Source organism: Henckelia pumila, chromosome 4 (genome assembly GCF_033568475.1).
Source record: "Henckelia pumila isolate YLH828 chromosome 4, ASM3356847v2, whole genome shotgun sequence".
Taxonomy (NCBI): Eukaryota; Viridiplantae; Streptophyta; class Magnoliopsida; order Lamiales; family Gesneriaceae; genus Henckelia; species Henckelia pumila.
The window spans coordinates 156,032,346-156,054,341 of NC_133123.1; the positions used below are offsets into that span (position 1 = coordinate 156,032,346).

The following is a 21,996-nucleotide window of genomic DNA, read 5'->3' on the forward strand; positions in this document are numbered from 1 at the left end:
CGAAAAAGCAAGGTTTGCTGCAACCTCCGAGGCCAATGAAAGACAACCCAAAGCGACTGAAATCTGACAAGTGTTGCCACTTTCACAAAGACAAAGGACATTCTACCGAAGACTGTTATAGTTTGAGAACAGAAATAGAGAAGCTAATCAAACGTGGCTATTTAAAAAACTTCGTGAGTAAGTCTTACCACCAACAACGAGACAACAAGACTTATGAAGACCGCCAAAACAGAGAACCCCCAAAGAATCATGAGAAGCAAGGAAAGCATAATGGAGATTTCCATGAGAACATGCCGACCGGAGGGGTTATCGCTGTTATAACCAGGGGACCAGCTTGCGGAGATTCAAATAGAGCAAGGAAGACTCTTCTGCGTAATGCTTCTAGGGGGAATCACTGTACTCACCCTAACCAAGCCCAAGTCGTGTGTGAAATATCGAAAATATCAAAAGAAATGACATTCACTGAGTCAGATAGGGAATACCCTTTAGTTGAGCACAATGACGCATTGGTTGTCTCCGCTACAATATCCAACTTCTGGGTGAAAAAGATGCTGGTTGACTCAGGCAGTTCAGCAGATATCATTTTTTTTAATGCATTTGTTAAAATGGGGATAGACAATGCACAGCTAACGCCCATCAGCACCCCTTTAGTTGGATTTTCTGGAGAAGTAGTGGAAGCACTAGGAGAGATCACACTTCCTCTCTCGCTAGGATCGTATCCGAGAAGAGTTACAAAAATGGTAAAGTTCTTGGTAGTAAATGCGATCTCTGCATATAACGTGATACTGGGGCGCCCGAGTCTAAATGTGTTCCAAGCCATAGGATCAACCTATCATATGAAGTTGAAGTTTCCAACGTCAGAAGGAGTTGGAGAGGCTGTTGGTGATAGCAGGTTGGCTCGGGAGTGTCATGCTAACATTGTAGTGACCCTTACCCGGATCACCTACTAAACAGAACTTATGCATGCAATTAACTTAATAAAACAGATATCAGAATAAAACTGCGGAAACCAATAACATTATACAATCCCAAGAAAAGGAATCTGTAATTATCCAAAATATACAACCAAATCGAATAGCTGTATAAACCCAAACAACAGTAATAAAACCTAGACGAAGCTCCAGCTGGCCAACCACTGACTAGCCCCTCCTGGATCCACCCTCCTCGTCCAATCGCAAACCTGCCCCATGGAATAGGGTGTCCAGAAAATACAGTGTACGAGACGTGAGCATAAAACGCTCAGTGCGAGAGTATGAGTATACATGCATGCAAAGTGAACTCCCTATAGACTCGAGGTCAAGGATCAGATAACAGAGACAGACCGGGCCCTGGTATGTAGCACGCTGTGCCGTCGCTTCAGGAGGTGGCTCCCATACCGAGATAACCGTGGAAACACCGGACCCAAATCGATGGAAGTCCATCCACTAACAGGATAGGGTACAACCCTACTAACAGACATCTCGAAGGAGATACAGCAAGATGCAAATGAATGCAGCATAATATCATGGCATATAAATCATGCAGTCACATAATACATGCATACTCAGTCAGGATATCTCGAACAGTACTTTCGTACCTCAAATACCAGGTAGGCACTACCAGCTCTAAGCCCAAGCCTAAAGTCCGCCTACACAGCGAAATGATACTACTATCATTACAGTGCTCTAAAAGCCTTAACTAAGCTATTGCATACTCCTAAATATTTATAGGAAGCAAAAGCTATACCTTCGTCCGTCGTTAGCCCTTTGATGTCGATGCCTCCAGAACTTGGGCACAACTCCGCTACGACTATCGAACGCCTCTCCGACCTCCGGACCAAGCCTAAGAAGACTAGAACAGCTCGAATATGACTAGAAATAGAGAGGAAATCCGGAATTGACAAGGAGAAATGAAGTCTCGGCCTTCTATTTATAGACAACGATCGGAGCCTCCGATCCTCGATCGGAACGTCCGATCCTGCCATCGGAGCTTCCGAAGATCCTGATCTGCCACGTGTCAAAATATCACTTGTTGACTCCGGATAGGTGTGATCGGAGCCTCCGGTCCTGATCGGAGCTTCCGATCCAGCCACCCGTCATGGATGACGTAATATCATCGGTGCCTCCGATCCTCATCGGAGCTTCCAATCCCGATCGGAGCTTCCGATCGTCCCTTCGGAGCTTCCGATCCGTCCAATCCCCAATTTATTTAATTAGCATTAATCCTTTAATTACTCAATTAGGGTTCGGGCTACTACATTCTCCCCCACTTAAGATATTTCGTCCTCGAAATCAGATCTTAAGTACCGAATGCAAATACAGAAATCAGAAACATTCTTTATTCAAACAAACGTTTACAGAGTTTGCAACTGAATACAACTTAAAGAATGAAATCAAAACAACTCAGGATGGTCTTTACGCATCCTGTCCTCAAGCTCCCAAGTGGCTTCCTCAGTGCCTCGGCGCTGCCACTGAACTAAAACCAAAGGAATGACTTTGTTCCGTAAAACCTTATCCTTATAATCAAGGATGCGAAGAGGTTTCTCAACATAAGTCAAATCCTTGTCTACCTGAACCTCAGACCGCTGCAGAATATGAGATTCATCCGCCACATACCGTCGCAACAGAGATACGTGGAACACGTCGTGAATACTAGATAGATGCGGTGGCAAAGCTAGTCGATAAGCCAAATCGCCAATACTTTCCAAGATCTCAAACGGACCGATAAATCTGGGAGACAACTTGCCCTTAAGGCCAAATCTGAGAATCTTGCGGAAAGGTGACACTCTCAGAAACACTTTCTCCCCGACTTCGAACTGCAAAGGCCTACGCTTGATATTAGCATAGCTGGCCTGACGATCCTGTGCAGTCTTAATCCGTTTCTTGATTTGATCAACAATATCTATCGCCTGCTGGATAAACTCCGGTCCCTCAGCCTGTCTCTCCCCCACTTCTTCCCAGAAGAGTGGAGTACGACAACGTCGCCCATACAACGCCTCAAAAGGTGCCATCCCAATACTAGTGTGATAGCTGTTGTTGTAAGCGAACTCGATCAACGGCAAATGATCCTGCCAGGCTGAACCAAAATCCAAGACGCACGCTCTAAGCATATCCTCTAACGTACGGATAGTGCGCTCTGACTGACCATCAGTCTCTGGATGATAGGCTGTACTCAAACTGAGAGTAGTACCCATCGCACGCTGAACACTCCCCCAGAATCTAGAAGTAAACCTGGGGTCCCGATCGCTGACAATGCTCACAGGCACTCCATGAAGTCGAACGATCTCCTGAATGTACATCCGTGCCATGCGATCCACAGAGTACTCTCGGCTATAGGCAATGAAATGTGCTGACTTGGTGAGTCGGTCCACCACAACCCAGATAGCATCACAGTTCCTCGGGGATACCGGCAAATGGGTCACAAAGTCCATAGTGATAAACTCCCATTTCCATTCAGGAATAGGCAGACTGTGAAGCAATCCTCCAGGTCGTCGGTGCTCTGCCTTGACCTGTTGACACACCAAACATCTGGAAACAAACTGATAAACACTGCGTTTCATTCCCTTCCACCAGAAACGAGTACGTAGATCCTTGTACATCTTGTTGCTCCCAGGATGAATACTCAACTTAGTGCGATGTGCCTGAGATAAAATCTCCTCTCGCAACTCTTCATCCTGTGGAATCACAAGCCTACCAGACAAACACAGAAAGCCATCTGACTGATAATGAAATCCAGATGAGCTACCCTCGTTAGCTAGACGAGCTAAACGCTGGGTCTTCGAATCAGACATCTGAGCATCTCGGATCCGCGAGTACAAGGCTGGCTCAGATAATATCGCAAACATTTGGATACTCTGCATACCTTTCTTATGCTTGAAGGTATAACCTGAAGTACAACAGTCACTAATCGCACTAGACATCGAACAAGTCTGAAGTGCGGATAGTCGCACCTTGCAACTCAAAGCATCAGCGGTGAGATTAGCAGCTCCCGGATGGTACTTAATCTCGCAATCATAGTCCTTAAGCAAATCCATCCAACGTCTCTGCCTCATGTTCAATTCTGCCTGAGTGAACAAATACTTGAGACTCTTATGGTCGGTGAAGATCTCAAATTTCTCGCCATACAGATAATGACGCCAGATCTTCAAAGCGAACACAATGGCAGCTAACTCCAAATCATGGACTGGGTAGTTGTCCTCGTGAAGCTTCAGCTGTCTAGAAGCGTATGCGATCACATGCCCATTCTGAGTCAGGACACAACCTAACCCCTGAAGAGAAGCATCCGTGTAAACTACATACCCTCCAGATCCTGACGGTAATGCTAACACCGGCGCAGAAGTCAACCGCCGTCGAAGCTCACGGAAATTCTCCTCACACTCGGAGGACCACTCGAAATCCACACCCTTGCGGGTAAGCTGCGTCAACGGTCGAGCTAACTGAGAGAAGTTCAGAATGAAGCGATGATAATACCCTGCTAGACCCAGAAAACTACGGATCTCAGCAACTGTCGTCGGACGCGACCAATTAAGTACCGCTTCAATCTTGCTTGGATCAACAGAAATCCCCTCCCTGGATATGATATGGCCAAGAAAGACCACTCTATCCATCCAGAACTCACACTTGCTCAGCTTGGCGTACAACTGCTCATCTCGAAGAGTCTGTAGTACCAACCGCAAGTGAGAAACATGCTCTTCCGTATTACGCGAATACACCAAGATATCGTCAATGAAGACCACGACAAACTTGTCCAAATACTCCCTGAATACACGGTTCATCAGATCCATGAATATAGCCGGCGCATTGGTCAAACCAAATGGCATCACTAGGAACTCGTAATGCCCATAGCGAGTACGGAATGCAGTCTTGGCTACATCCTGATCACGGACTCTCAACTGATGATACCCAGATCTCAAGTCAATCTTGGAGTAAATTGATGTGCCCTGCAGCTGGTCAAACAAGTCATCAACACGAGGCAATGGATACTTGTTCTTCACAGTGACTCGATTCAGCTGCCGATAGTCAATGCACAGCCGCATCGACCCATCCTTCTTCTTCACGAAGAGAACAGGAGCTCCCCAAGGAGATACACTAGGACGAATGTACCCCTTGTCCAAAAGATCCTGTAGCTGATTCTTCAACTCACGCATCTCTGACGGAGCCAGACGATACGGTGCTCTAGAAATAGGCGAAGTACCCGGCATCAACTCTATGCCAAACTCGACTTCCCTAGCAGGAGGAAAACCCGGAATCTCATCAGGAAACACATCTGGAAATTCATCCACAACAGGAATGCTCTCTATCCCAATACTCTCAGCGGACAAATCAACTGCATAGATAAGGTAGCCTTCCCCGCCAGACTCTAGAGCTCGACAGGCTCTCAAAGCTGATACCAAAGGCATCGGGGGTCGCGCTCCCTCACCATAGAAAAACCAACTCTCACTCCCTTCCGGATGAAAGCGTACTAATCTCTGATAGCAGTCCACTGAAGCTCGATAGGTAGTCAGCACATCTATTCCCAGAATGCAATCAAAGTCGTCCATCGCCAGGACCATGAGATTCACCAACAGAACGTTCCCTTCGAACTCTAAAGGGCAACCCATCACTAGACGCTTAGCCAAAGCAGATTGGCCCGTCGGAGTAGAAACAGACATCACTACGTCTAGTGCAATGCATGGTAACTTATGCCTCTTAACAAAACGTGCAGAAATGAAGGAATGAGATGCACCAGTGTCAATAAGTACAAGAGCAGGTATACCATAAAGCATAAATGTACCTGCGATGACTTTCTCATTCTCCTCCACAGCCTGATCATGTCTCAGGGCAAACACCTGGCCAGAAGCTCGTGGCCTCAAATGAGAACTCCCAGCAGACTGTCCCTGCGACCTCTGCTGTACGGTAGCCTGAGAACCAGATCCTGAACCAGATCCAGAACCACCTCCCCCAGACAGTGGACAATCCCTCCGGATATGACCAGTCTCTCCACAACGGAAACAAGCTCCAGAAGCTCTGCGGCACTTGTCGGATGGATGGTTCTTCCCACAGTGATCACACTTGTCCTTCTTACCGAAACGGACAACACCTCCCGAACCAGAGGAAGAAGTAGACCCGGACTTCTTGAAAGTTTGGGCACGGGGACCCAAAGAACTAGCAGGTCTCGACTGAGAGAAAGACCTGTTCCGCCGAATGCTGTCCTCCGCCTGGTGACAACGGCTCACCAAACCCTCGTAGGACATGTCGTCGCCAACCGCCACACGATCATGGATCTCAGGGTTAAGACCCTGAAGGAACAGATTATACTTCATCTCTGAGCTATCAGCAATCTCGGGGCAATAGGATAGCAGATCAAAGAACCTCTGCTGATACTCATCGATAGACATAGTTCCCTGTCGCAGACTCAGTAGCTCGCCTGCCTTCGACTGTCGGAGTGCAGGAGGAAAATACCGCTTTTGGAAAGCTGTGCGAAACTCGGCCCAGGTGGCCACTCCTCTCGCCGTAACAAAAGGTGCAGAAGTAAACCTCCACCACCTGCGCGCACGCCCATCCAGAAGATAGCCAAGGGTCTCCACCTTCTGCTCATCGGTGCATTGGAAAGTCTGAAAAGTCGTCTCCATGCGGTCTAACCAGTTCTCCGCTCCGGAGACTCACCTCCAACTAAGGGCTTAGGACCCATAGCTAAGAATCGACGCACAGTGAAACGCTCGTCGTCATGGTGACGATGACGCCGTTCTCGACGAGGCTCCCGGTCGGCATCTCCCCAACGCCCACCAACACTGCCATGAGAACTCTGGTCGTCACGATTTGACATCTACAAAAATACCTCAAGATGAGACTAAATCCCAAGAAATCTTTTGCATGCTCTGATACCATAAATGTAGTGACCCTTACCCGGATCACCTACTAAACAGAACTTATGCATGCAATTAACTTAATAAAACAGATATCAGAATAAAACTGCGGAAACCAATAACATTATACAATCCCAAGAAAAGGAATCTGTAATTATCCAAAATATACAACCAAATCGAATAGCTGTATAAACCCAAACAACAGTAATAAAACCTAGACGAAGCTCCAGCTGGCCAACCACTGACTAGCCCCTCCTGGATCCACCCTCCTCGTCCAATCGCAAACCTGCCCCATGGAATAGGGTGTCCAGAAAATACAGAGTACGAGACGTGAGCATAAAACGCTCAGTGCGAGAGTATGAGTATACATGCATGCAAAGTGAACTCCCTATAGACTCGAGGTCAAGGATCAGATAACAGAGACAGACCGGGCCCTGGTATGTAGCACGCTGTGCCGTCGCTTCAGGAGGTGGCTCCCATACCGAGATAACCGTGGAAACACCGGACCCAAATCGATGGAAGTCCATCCACTAACAGGATAGGGTACAACCCTACTAACAAACATCTCGAAGGAGATACAGCATAATATCATGGCATATAAATCATGCAGTCACATAATACATGCATACTCAGTCAGGATATCTCGAACAGTAATTTCGTACCTCAAATACCAGGTAGGCACTACCAGCTCTAAGCCCAAGCCTAAAGTCCGCCTACACAGCGAAATGATACTACTATCATTACAGTGCTCTAAAAGCCTTAACTAAGCTATTGCATACTCCTAAATATTTATAGGAAGCAAAAGCTATACCTTCGTCCGTCGTTAGCCCTTTGATGTCGATGCCTCCAGAACTTGGGCACAACTCCGCTACGACTATCGAACGCCTCTCCGACCTCCGGACCAAGCCTAAGAAGACTAGAACAGCTCGAATATGACTAGAAATAGAGAGGAAATCCGGAATTGGCAAGGAGAAATGAAGTCTCGGCCTTCTATTTATAGACAACGATCGGAGCCTCCGATCCTCGATCGGAATGTCCGAACCTGGATCGGAACGTCCGATCCTGCCATCGGAGCTTCCGAAGATCCTGATCTGCCACGTGTCAAAATATCACTTGTTGATTCCGGATAGGGGTGATCGGAGCCTTCGGTCCTGATCGGAGCTTCCGATCCAGCCACATGTCATGGATGACGTAATATCATCGGTGCCTCCGATCCTCATCGGAGCTTCCGATCCCGATCGGAGCTTCCGATCGTCCCTTCGGAGCTTCCGATCCGTCCAATCCCCAATTTATTTAATTAGCATTAATCCTTTAATTACTCAATTAGGGTTCGGGCTACTACAAACATCCTGCGAGACCCAGCCAATTGCAAGAAAAGGTCAAGGGTGGACGAGATATCAACTCAGAAGAAAAGGCATCCACAGATAGATGAGCCCAAAAATGATAGAATACATACTATCGATAGTGAAGTCGAGAAAGTAAAACACTTAGAGGCAACCGAAGCGCTCAAAAGAATAGAGGTAACTCCAGGAAGTCCCGGTAGAACTCTTAAGATTGGAACGGAGATGCCTGCTGAAGTAGAACAGATGATAACAACGTTTCTCAGGGAAAATGCAGATGTATTTGCCTGGGAAGGTGAACCCTTACCAGGAATACCTCATGAGTATGCCCTCCATCAACTTAATGTGGACCCCAGGATAAAGCCAGTAAAGCAAAAGAAACGATCTTTTGGAGCAGAAAAGAACAAACATATTACGGTCGAAGTAGAAAAACTGGTGAAGACCAAATATATCAGGCCAGTCTCCTATCCCGAATGGCTAGAAAATGTGGTGCTTGTTCCCAAACCCGGAGGTAAGTGGCGTCTATGCATAGACTTCACCGATTTAAACAAGGCTTGCCCCAAAGATCTCTTTCCCTTGCCACGAATCGACTTGTTGGTTGATTCCACCGCCGGATGTGAGTTGCTCAGTTTTTTGGATGCTTACCAAGGGTATAATCAGATAGGGTTAGCTCCTGAAGATCAAGAAAAAGCAAGCTTCATTACTGATCAAGGTATCTATTGCTATGAAGTAATGCCTTTTGGATTGAAAAATGCTGGGGCCACGTATCAAAGATTGGTAAACAAAATGTTCGAGAAATTGATCGGGCGGAGTATGGAGGTCTATATCGATGACATGTTGATAAAAAGCGTTATAGCTCTCAAGCATGTGGAAGATCTCAAAGAATGTTTTGAGATATTGAGGAAATACAAAATGAAGTTAAACCCCGAAAAATGTGCTTTTGGGGTTCGAGGAGGAAAATTCTTAGGATACATGGTTTCCCAGCGAGGAATAGAGGCGAACCCTGAGAAAATTAAAGCAATCCTAAGCATGGCGCCCCCCAAAAGCATAAAAGGGATGCAGGAGTTAGCAGGAAGGATGGCCGCCTTGAACCGTTTTATTTCCAGATCGGCTGACAGAGGGTTGCCATTCTTCAAAGTCCTAAGGCAGGGAAAAAGGTTTTCGTTGGACCGAAGAATGTCAGCATGCTTTCGAAGACTTAAAAAAGTACTTAGCAGCATCACCATTGCTCGTGAAACCAAGAGACGGAGATACCCTTTTACTCTACTTGGCAATATCGACTGAATCAATCAGCGCAGTTCTGACGGTGGACAGGGAACGAGAACGTAAACCTGTGTACTACATAAGCAAAGTACTGCAAGGCGCCGAGCTCCGATACACTAACATCGAGAAGTTGGCCTTAGCCTTAGTAGTGGCAGGAAGAAAGCTGCGTCCCTACTTTTTATCCCACCAGGTGGTCGCACTAACAAATCACCCTTTGAAGAGAATATTGTCCAGCCCAGAGACATCTGGATGGATGACCAAATGGGCCGTCGAGCTAAGTGAGTATGAGATTGAATATCAGCCGCGCCCCGCCATTAAAGCACAAGTTCTAGCAAACTTCATAGTAGAAATGGAAACCAATGGCGCAGGAGTTTCAGCTCCCACTTGGGCAATCCACGTAGATGGATCCTCCACGTCTGGAGGGATTGGAGCAGGAGTGTTAGTAGAGAGTCCACAGGGAGATCAGTTCCAGTACGCCATCAAATTTCAGTTTCCAACATCAAACAATGAAGCAGAATACGAAGCACTTATCATGGGAATAGAACTGGCTTTAGCGGCAGGGGCTGGAAAGCTGATTGCCTATAGCGATTCACAACTCATAGTCAATCAAGTTCAAGGGAACTATGAAGCCAAAGAAGATAGTATGAAGGAGTACTTATCAAAAGTGAAGGACCTTCTTGTTCGTTTAGAGAATTTTGAAATCAAACAAATTCCTCGAGCTGAAAATGAAATAGCAGATCAACTGGCCAAATTCGGCAGCTCCGCGACAGGAATTAGTAGCAGGACAATTACGTTCATCACGTGTGATAAAAAGGGAATAGGAACTGGAAGTCTTAACATCCTGTGTGCAAATCAGGGTGAGCCAAGTTGGAAGGATGAAATCATCAAGTACCTGTCAGAAGGAGAACGCCCCCCAGAGCAGGACAAAGCAAGAAAGCTTAGGGTAAGAGCCGCTCGATTCACTTTAATAGACGGAGAACTGTACAAGAGGGGGTACTCTCAGCCATACTTGAAATGTCTTGCACCTGCTCAGGCAGACTACGTACTCAGGGAAATCCACGAAGAAATTTGTGGAAACCATTTGGGAGGCAAAGCGTTGGCTGGAAAAGCACTCCGACAAGGATACTTTTGGCCTACGATGAGGCAAGATGCGCTTGAGCTAGTAAAACGATGTAGGCCGTGTCAAGAACATGCTAATATTCAGCATCTACCAGCTACACCGCTTCAACCACTCGAAAGCCCATTGCCTTTTGCTCAATGGGGAGTGGACCTAGTAGGGCCTTTTCCTCTTGCTGCAGGGCAAAGAAAGTTTCTCATCGTAGCTGTCGACTACTTTACTAAATGGGTCGAAGCAGAGCCACTTGCAAAAATTTCTGAGAAAGAGGTGATTAATTTCCTATGGAAAAATATAGTTTGCCGATTCGGAATTCCGCGAGCACTAGTGTCTGACAACGGCACTCAGTTTTCCGGTGCCAAGTTGAGGGAATGGTGCCTAGGACTGTCCATCAAACAATTCTTCACTTCCGTCGGGCATCCACAAGCCAACGGACAGACCGAAGTAACCAATCGAACTATCCTGCAACATATCAAGACTCGAATTGGGGAGGCCAAGGGAAAATGGGTTGACCAACTACCCAGTGTCCTGTGGGCATACAGAACCACTCCGCGAAGCTCGACAGGAGAATCTCCGTTCAGCCTGGCCTATGGGGCCGAAGCCATTGCCCCTGCAGAAATCGGAGAAGAATCACTAAGGATAAAACATTACAATGCAGAGGGAAACGAGCAGGATTTACGGGCATCTCTAGACCTTATTGAGGAGCTTAGAGAAGGGGCAGCAGTACGAGCCGCAAGGCACAGAGCACGGATGTCAAGGGAATATGACCACCGAGTAAAACAACGAACTTTCCAGGTGGGAGACCTGGTAATAAGAAGAGCAGATGTCCTACACCCCGTAGGAAAGCTGGATCCAAAGTGGGAAGGACCATATAAAGTAATCAAAATCGCCCGAGAAGGAGCTTATCGCCTTCAGCATTCGAACGGGAAGGTGTTGCCTAGAACATGGAATGTGGCAAACTTAAAGAAATATTTTCAGTAACTCATAGCTGCTTTTCCTTTTTAGCTAAGCAACAAGAGTAATAGTTCCGTAGTTGTAATACGTTTTCATATAAATAAAAGTTTTTGTAAAAGCATCGCATCATGCTTTCTCCCTTCACAAAACTACATGAGCAAATCACGCATGTTTATTCACTTAAAAGCATTTTTAATCGTCACTAAACCCTGGTCGTCAAAAAACAGGTCACCTAAAGCATAAGAGGCCTGGCCAGCCCAGCTAAGGTACTTTGACACTGTAAGAGGTCAAGACGAATAGGAAGCCCCCACCACCCATGAGGTAGGTGTACGCTTTTCCAAGAGACACGACAAACCTTGGGAACCTGATAAATTCCCAAGTACTAGCGAGAGTATAACAATAAGGAAATATTTCGAAGCTAGCATAGAATAAACCAAGATATATAGCAAAGTATAACAAAAACCAGCTCCAAAAAACAGACACAAAGTATAAAAACATCGGAATATCGCTCTCGCAGGAGCTGGAAAGAGACTATAATAGAAATTCCAAAAAACGCAAAATCATTTAAAGGACAACTTTCTACACATGAAATAAATATCATGGAACACCAGGAGCATCATCTCCCTGGAGGGAGTTCAAAGCCTCTATAATCTCGAAGTCACCAAAATCATCAAGGGGCGCAGCTACCCTCGGCATATCAGTCGGTCCCATGTCCGGATCTGGAAAACCAGGGCCAATCATCTTGACCACATTCTCCGAAACATGCTGCTCGCGAAGAATCCGGCGGCTCTCAAGTATCAACTCATCATGAATCGCATAGGCACGCCGAAAAACTTCCTTCTCAAAAGCAGCGGAGGTGCAAAACGATTCAACAGCCCTCTCCTCCAAACTCCTCTGCAACTGCAACCCCGGAGGGGAGGACAAAAACTCAGCTCCAGTCTGCACCTCAGTATAGTGCCTCTCATAAAGAGCACTAAGCTCAGAACGAAGAGTCTCCCCCTCATTTTCCTTCACACCAAGCTTCTCCAGCCACTGACGGAGTTCTTCCTTAATGCTAGCATTCTCCCCTCCCAAACGGAGAATCTCTTCCTTCGCCCTAACCTCCGAAGCTTCAAAGAGAACAACATCTTCCTTCAGTTTGGCCAACTCCTTCAGAATCTTAGCCTCGTCAGCCCGAGTCTTGTCTTCTCGAGCCTCCAGAGCTCGTACAGCGGACAAAATCTGAAGCCAATAGAGAAAAATAAATAAGAACCTTATTGGTAATATCAAGATAAGAAAAACAAACTCTTCAAAAATACCTGACAAGAGCCAAGGGCAATAGAGTGGTGTAGGATCGAAGAGGATCGAGGGATCAAATGGTTCAAATCATGATCCCCTACTACCTTGGCCCCCCGCCTAAGGCCAATCTCAAAATCACTAGAGTCCCAGAAGGACTCTGCACCATCCCTATTCACCCCGTCAAGAAGCAAGGGGTGTGATCTCGCTTTCCTCACCGAAGAGGATGAAGCCTCCCGAAGTTTCTTCGCAGGATCAGCAGGAAGGACTTCACCCCCTTTTTTTACCCTCCTCCATCGGCCTCTTGCCCGCCCCCTCCGGTGCTCAATAGCACCAGCACCCGAAGATCTCTCATCAGGCAAGGAAGGGATACTATGGCCCTGGCGTCCCCGTGGTACCACGCCTCGGCTCTCTCCAGCACGGGGAACTGACACAGCAACACGATCAGATGCATCTCTCCCATTCCCCTTGTGCTTCGGCCCACTCCAAGGAAGAGGGCGGCCGGAGGTATTCTCCCGATGACGGAGCTTACTCAGGTCAATCTGGTTACCTGTAAGGGAGATTGCATAAATATATAAAAAAAATTGTTCAGAGCCAAACGAATATAAGTAGTAAATACAACAAGTAAATGATTACACACGCAAAAGACCTAAATAGTACCAGCACTAACTAAACACCGAGGGTCAAAATTTTCGTTAAAGAGCCCCAGAGACCGACACTGTGATTGAAGCTCAGGAATAGAACCTTTATTCTTTATTATAGTAAGCCCAGAGCTCCAATCCACGGGCACCCCCCACCCGCAATCTTTAGCATAAAAGAAATCTGACTTCCAAGCACCTCGGTGAGATCGAAGTTTATGTAAGAACCTACACTTCGGACGGGGCTGGAAATATATATCAGAGTTCGGTTTCGTGGGACGAGCTGAAAAAAGTGCATGAAATAAATCCAGACTTGGATCCAATTCAAAAACACCCATTTGATGTCGAAATCCGAAAAAATACAGAAGGGCATTAGGAGTCAACTGACTGAGACTAACACCTAAGCTTTTTATTAACCATATCAGGATAGGGCATGGAGGAATTGAGAAATCGCTGTTTAGGTGTTCAACATAAACTGTGAAAAAACCAGCAGGCGGAGAGTGACGAGAGTCACCAGGGCACGGAACTATAATGTCGCAGGATTTGGGTATTCCTTTGCAGCGGCACACGTAAGAAACGCTTTCACGAGACAAAGGATGGGACACCATCTCACCAGGAATCCCATCACTGTCTGACTCGCTAGAAGAACCAGGGTCGGGCTCAAGATTAAAATCGATAGGCTTTGGGCTCTAATGATGTCGGCTCAACATCAAGTGAGATAAAAATACCCGAACGGACGACACCTACACTTAAGCTGGGACTATTAGCCGGGGAATCAGTTTCAGCACACCGCTCAGAATCAGGGCCATGATTGGACTCAGTTTGGGATTCTCGCAGAGACATTAATAAGGAATATTCTTTCCCTCTGCCGCATCCTACGTAATTTTGCGAAGATCTCACAAATTAAATTTTGTATATTTGAGATTCTTCTTTGAAGATATTCCTCGTGAAACATATATACATAAACAAATATACAGTTAATAAAATTATAATTAATTGGATAACACATAAATACAGTAACAACAACCACTACGAGCGACGCCCGCTCCCCTTCGCAAAGTCCGAAGCACCAAAATGAGCGACACCCGCTCAAACATCTCATATCTAACACCAAGAACGACGCCCATTCCTTCTCCACCAACATACCACCGAGAGCGACACCCGCTCTCCACTGAGCGACACCGGCTCGTAATCAAGACTCCGCTGCCACGCCTCCGTCAGAACGAAACCGTGAGCGACACCCGCTCATCTGCACAAGCAGCACGCCACTGCAACCAACACACCAAAATGATCTAACACCAGGAGCGACGCCCGCTCATCCGCACAACCACCTCCACCAGCCCGCAGCTGCACTACATCTCTGCCTAACCCATGCAGCACGCCGCTGCCATCACCAACAACCACCTCCAAGCCTCATTCCACTCCAGCCGTTGCTGCCACACCGAACACCCTTCCTACTCAACACCACCTAGCCACCGCACGGACCAGCCCCGCCATGGGCTCAGTCCCGCAGGCCAACCACCAACCCAGTCGTCGCACGAAGCCAACCCCTTCACGGGCTCAGCCTCGCGCGCATTCGTCACCACACGACCAAACTCACCATCACCATTGCAAGCATCCGCACCAAACTCAGCCCGCGAGCACGCAACAACATCGTAAGTTCGTGACATCACAGCCCCACCTTCACCGACACTCTTCTTGAGGCTAGCCTCCACAACAACGACCCCATCTCCATCACGGCACCACCATTGACCCCGCAGCAAGCAACTCTCCTCCACGTTTCAACCCAGCCGTCGCACCAAGCAAACCCATTACAGGCTCAGCATCGCGAGCCATCACTATCACACGCCGCTAGCTCGAAAACATTGAACCTAGCCACCAAAGATGTCCGTCGTGGCCACCAGATTTCCCCATTGGAATTTCACCAAAAAAAAAACACACACAGAAAATAGGGGAAGGAGGTAGAGCGGGATACATCGTGCGAGTCGTGTAAAGCAGAATAAAAACAAGAAAAAAGGAGAGATTTACGAAGAAAAAGAAGGAAAAAAGGAGTGCATCAGAGAAATAATAAATAAAAGAAAGCCAAATGCGTAAACAAAATAAAGAAAAACAGAGTAGAGTACTACCTGCCACTTTTGGATTACTGTAGCAAAGGTGCACAGAAAGCGGAGCAAAGAAAAGGACTCTATTTATAATAAAACAAAAACCCTAGCACCGAGTTTTTTGCCCAAGTGAATTGTCAAAGAATTCTCAGATTGGAGGACACGTGTGAGGAGTACACATATTGGGTATTATTACAAAAATAAATATATATAATTGTGGGAGATTAATAAAGAGTACTCTTGATCATCTTCACTAGAATTGTAGTTACTCAAGAGTAGGGGGCCTATGGTGGGTATAAGTATATTTTTAATATACTTTTTATGTATAAATAAATTGAGTGGTTTAATTTGCGGAGATCGCATTTTTAAAGGATTAATTCTTAATTTTGAAACCCTAGAAAGGATTAAATTGCATTTTTTGAGCCTAGGAGGGTTAGTGTGCAATTTTGCTCAATTTTGCCTATAAATAGGAGTGAATCTCTTCATTTCAAGGTAAGTGACTCTTGAGCCTACAAAAGCTCTCTGCTCTCCTATTTTGTGTGGAGGTGATCGCTGACTTGAGCGTCGGAGGGTTTTCGCCGGGTAACCACCCGGCGCCTCTAACGTGTGTTCGTGAATTAGGTGACAGCCCAAAAGGAAGACGTGCGACTTTTTCAGGTGATCATAGAAGCAGGAGACCAGGAGGACGTACGACTTCTTATTTTATTTGCTGAATAGGGACATAATTATTTCGCCCGCATCAAAAGTTCAATAAGTTATACAACATATGTTCTGACCATTAAATCGAAGCTTATAGTTGGAGGAAGAACCTTCATTTTATTTATCTTCTATCATTGTGGAATATTCTGGGGTTTTATTGGTTATCAATGCTCTTAATCACAATGATCCACGTCATTCTCATCTGAGTTTTATAATTGAAGATCGTAAACTCCTTACTCATGAGGTTCCATCTTATACTTTTGTTTTATTCTAGAAGATCATCGAACTAGGATGTCTACCTTTTAGTTAGGAGATTGCTTCTATGCTTGGTCTTGTTGGAAGATTTGATCAACGTCCTAATATTTTTATTTCGAATGTAATTGTTTCAGTCTTTCAGATTAATTTGACTAATATAATCAATAATCATCTTGCTTAGTTAAAGAAAAAAAAGATATTATTGGAGAAAAAACAAGAAAAATATGAAAAATGTCCTTCATATATAAATCAATTTGAAAGTCCAGTTTGACCACAACTAAACTCTAAAGAGTGATTAGAAATTCTTGATCAGCAAATCAATTAAAATTGAACTGCATTTTATGTTTGATGTGAGGTAAAATGAATCATATATATCTTAATTAATTGTTCAAAAACAAGATTACTATTACTATAAATTTTAGGAGAAATATTTTTTTTGGTCCATTAACTTTTTAAATTTTGGTTTTGGTACACTAACTTTTAATTTTCAGTGATTTTAATCCAACTGCATATGTGTCAGCTAGACATTGATATACGTCACCCGAAATATGATGACGTGTGTCAATGTCTACCTGACACGTGTGCATTTGAACCAAAATCACTGAAAATTAAACATTAGTGTACCAAAACCAAATTTTAAAAAATTAATGGACCAAAACCAAAACATAGACAAGTTAATGAAAAAAAAATATTTTCCTTCAATTTTATAGTTGATATAATTTATATCTTATTTATTTAATATATCAATTGTAATATCAATATATGACATCAAATTGCAAAATTAATTACTGCATAAAAGGAACAAATAAATTAATTATATCATAGGATCCTTTTCCAAATTTGTCATGTTATAATTTCATTAGATATTTCAAATTTCAATTCAAATATATGCTAGCCATATGAACTAATTTGAATTCGTGTTAGCAATATTATAAAGAAAATGATATATAGAAATACATGAAAGCATATATATTATATATTTTTAGATAAATATATACTAAAGCATATTAGTTTGAATTAAATTGTAAACCTATAAATTGAATATTCTTTTAACGAAATTTAAAGCGTTTACTACAAACGTCGAAATTAATTCAAATTATTTTATAAACTCACACATAAATTTTATACATTGATAATTATATATAAAAAAAATTTGATGTTACAAACCCGGCCGGAGTGCTACGTTTAATTATAACATTATCGAATATTGCAGGTAACATCATATCACATTATCACTCGCAATATATAGACTACATGCAATGGCACGTACACCAGAAATTCATGCAAATTCGGAACACAAACACCTCAAAATTAATAATCCAAACACCAAACTAACAACATGACTAGCTAATAATCGCGAGAAGACGGAGATTGATTTTTGATCGGATATTTCTGCGCATTTTTCACCATTTTTGTGAGAGCAGCCTGGCCAAGATCAAGCCCACAGACATTAGCAAGCTGTATAAGGTACAGCAAAACATCGGACAACTCATCCTCAAGATGTCTCTTGTCCTCCAAGGACCAGTTTGGGAGTCCCTTTTCGACTTCCCCTTTCCATTGGAATATCTCAGACAACTCTCCCACTTCCCCTACCTGTGCCAAACATGTGATAAATATTGGAGAAGACAAGGTACAAGATTATTAGTCCATGCTTTAATAATTAATGTACGGGGGATGTATAAATATGATTATATATTTGAAAACCCTTTTGGATTTATTTGAAATCTTGTGATGTCTAATGGTCCAAAGTTGGATAATCTTGATTGAGAGATGGAAAATATTTGGTTTAGGGCATGCAGTACTACTCTAGATTTGGCTTTCATGTGATGATCAAGAGAAGAATTCAGTACACTTTATTATAAATTAAACCCAAAAAAAATGTTGCTAAATATAGCTATTATATAATCCATATTTTTTTGTGGTTTTTATGAAATCTTTGTAAAAATGGGATAAAATAATGTTGAAGATCCAATTTAAACCCTAAATCTAGTGAGAAATCAAGCTAATTTTGTACCACTACTGATATATCAATAAGGTTTTACAGAATAAAAATTATTGAATCCCATCAACTCTCATGTTTTTCGTAGAGTACGTACGTAGTAGTACTGCTTCACTAGCCACCACTCTATATAATCTATATATATATATATATATATTTATTTATTTATTTTCAAGATTGTGCTTCTATCTTCTAGCTAGCTCTGATTGCCACCAAAATCAAGAAAATTACTCAGAATTTAATCACATTCAATCCAAACAATTAAGTTAATTAAATCAATAGCTATATAGCCACATGAAATCCATTCATCTTGGCTCCTTAAATTTCTTTCGATCCTCGAACCCGGCTCGAACGCATGATCACCTAATAACCTATATATGATCATTTTATAACCCGCCTTTTAATTTATAACAAAATTTTCTGGGATACAAATGATGGGGGTGAAAATCATGATGATTCGAAAGAAAAACAAAAAGAACGAATTTGAGGACGTGAACGAAATCGAAACTTTATAACAACACAGATAATGAAAACAACATGATCAAATGAGAATCCCAACATATTATAGTATCTATGCAAAATTAATCCAGTGTCTCTCTGATTTTGGAAACCATGGAGTACTTACTTACCAGTGCAAGAAGCAAGTTTCTAGGGCTGTGATACTGTTCCCAGCCTCTAACTTTAGCAAACTCTTCAAGCCTATCTCTTAGTTCTTTTAGAGAGACATCTTTAACCTTGTGATCAGGATGATCACATGATTCATATTGGGAATTCTCCATTTTTCTTTTTTTAGTTTTTTGTCACTATATGCTATAGCTTCAATTCTCTTCTACTTTTTATAGAGGAAATTAAAGGGCTTTTGGTACTGTTTTAGTATTAATTAATCACATTTTTTTGGACAATTTTTCATGCTTAGTGGAGAGCCCTTTAGTGTTTCCAATAAAACAATGCACGTGTGGTATTGGAAATATGTTCCTATCATTCCACCATGACTTGATATCACTCACACCTACATGCTATATTCTTTCCTAGGTATACAGGGCCTATGGTTCAAGTTCTAATTGCCCGTGAATTATATATACAAGTGGTTCTTGTGAGTATATATATTGTGTTAAAGATGAATATATGTTTTATAGAATTTACTCCTTTGCGATTTTGGTCATATCCATGTTATCGATTTCAATTTTAGTTTTTTCAGGGGTGGACCCAGGAATTTTATTTAGGCTGGGGACTGTCTCATAAATATTTATTCGTGAGACGGATTTACCCAATTCATATGTATAATGAAAAAGTAATACTTTTGACATAAAAATAGTACGTTTGCATAGGTCGGATCGAATATGAGACTTGTATCACAAAAATAACTCATGAAACAATCTCACAAAAGTTTTTATGCTCATATCAAATCACAAAATTATAATTCGTATTAACTATAAGGCTGAAAGGATAATTATTCCTTGATATATTTCCATGTTTTGAAAGATTGTATTAATGCGTTTTGCCTTTCTAGGATTGTTAATTAATATTGTATTTTCTATCTATATGTTTGATATATTTTAAACTAGGAATTACTTTGATTTGAATTGAGATAATATAATATTCCTAGATTTAAAATATGGTTGATTGGGTTAATTATTTTGTAGGAGATATTATGCACTTATCATAATATATATTTATCTCCTAACTTATCTTTGTTTCCTTATCAATGTAGATTCAAGTTTGAATTAAGGAAACAAGATCAAACCCTTTTTGGAGATAAAATTGGAAGACATTCACGTTGAATAAATAGGAGAGCAGATCAAAAAGCGTGGATAGGGGTGTTCATTCGGTCCGAACCGAACCGAACCGAAATTTCGGTTAACCAAACCGAAATTCACCGAAAATCCGAACCGAAAACCGAACCGAATTTAACGGTTCGGTTAAAAACCGAAATTTTTTCGGTTTTTCGGTTCGGTTTTCGGTTTAACCGAATTTATATATTTTTAAATTATTTTATTTATTTTATATTTATTTATTAATAAAAACAAATAAAAATATTAATTAAAATATTAAAAAATAATTAAAAATTCAAAAAAATCAAAAAAATTGGTTTTCGGTTCGGTTCGGTGAACCGACCGAAAAAAACCGAACCGAACCGAAAACCGAAAATCCAAAAATCCAAAAATCGGTTCGGTTTTTGGTTCAAACCGAATTTTCGGTTTCGGCTCGGTTCGGGCGGTTAACCAAACCATGAACACCCCTAAGCGTGGAGTGCAGAACGTAGTGCAGAATAGAGCGAGCGAGAGCAGAGAAACACATATACTGCACAAGAGAGAGTTTCACGTCGAAAATTCAGAGACTCATTCATGAGAAATAAAGAGCTCTGAATTACATAAGAAGATTGGAGTTTTCTGTATTGCCGTGAAGCTTTTCAAGAACACTTGAAAATTACACTTGCAAGAGTGTTGATCGAAAGACCTTTTGTGGTTCTCGAATTTCGGCAATCAGGATCAATTCCTTTTGGTTTTATCGTTTTGATTTTCATGATTTCCGTTGATGCCTTGAAGGTTTGAGAGCACTGAAGATTGGTGATCGAAGCTGTGTTGCTCTCGTATTTTGGCATCAAGGATCAACTCCTATCTTGTGTTTTTTTGTTTTACTTTCAATAGACTTTTAAGGGAGTTGTTTTTATTCATTCTTTATTTTCTCACATGATTGAGAAAATTGATTTTTGAAATAATTCACTAATTTTAGGGTTTGTAAAACTGTTTGATTATTTTCTAGTGAAAGTTTTACCCTGAGGCGCTGCAAGAGTATTTTATACTCTTGCTTAAATATTTGAGTTTGATTTGTTTGGTTGCTTATCTATTTTATTCATTGCTTTAAAAAAATTCTGATGCATGTTAATCAAGGTGTTATTGAAGATGTTGTCAACATCTAGTGACAACATCTGAATCTGTTTTATGTGCAATCTTTTATTACTTTAGTACTTGTGCATATTTACTCTTGATTATTTTTATTGTTGGTTTACTGTTAGTTTGCTGTTACTATTCACGTTTTAATATTTTCGCTGCATGTTGAGTAGGATTTTGTCAACACCTAGTGACAACATCTGATTCTGATAATTTTTATGAACCATGATATCCCTTACAAGTGGTATCAGAGCCTACTCTTGATACACTAAGAGCTGATTCTGGATTATTTTTTCAGGAATATTATGGATTCAACAACAGCAAACTCATTCTTCAAACCTCAAGAAGTTTTTGAATCGGATTTGGGAGATGACTCGTTGTCACTCATCACAAAGAAGTTTGGTGATTATCTGAAGAAGATGAGGGAGACAAAGAAGACCGATCAGAAACTCAAAGCTCCATTTTTTTCGGCTGCTAACAAAACTCTGAAAATAGGCGGGCCTGATCAATCATCAAGGAATTTTCCTGATCCTCAAAAGCCTCTACTTATGCTGGAAGGAAAGAAAAAGCCTACTGCAAAGAAGATTGACACGGTGCAATGTCATGAATGTCAAGGCTATGGTCATTTTGCCAATGAATGTGC

The 21,996-nt window shown here is 42.6% G+C and overlaps 1 pseudogene; it reads right to left on the reverse strand.

The window, feature by feature from the left end:
- Window positions 1-17,810: 17,810 nt before the first annotated feature.
- Window positions 17,811-19,241, reverse strand: LOC140862149 (uncharacterized; annotated as a pseudogene).
- Window positions 19,242-21,996: the final 2,755 nt, after the last annotated feature.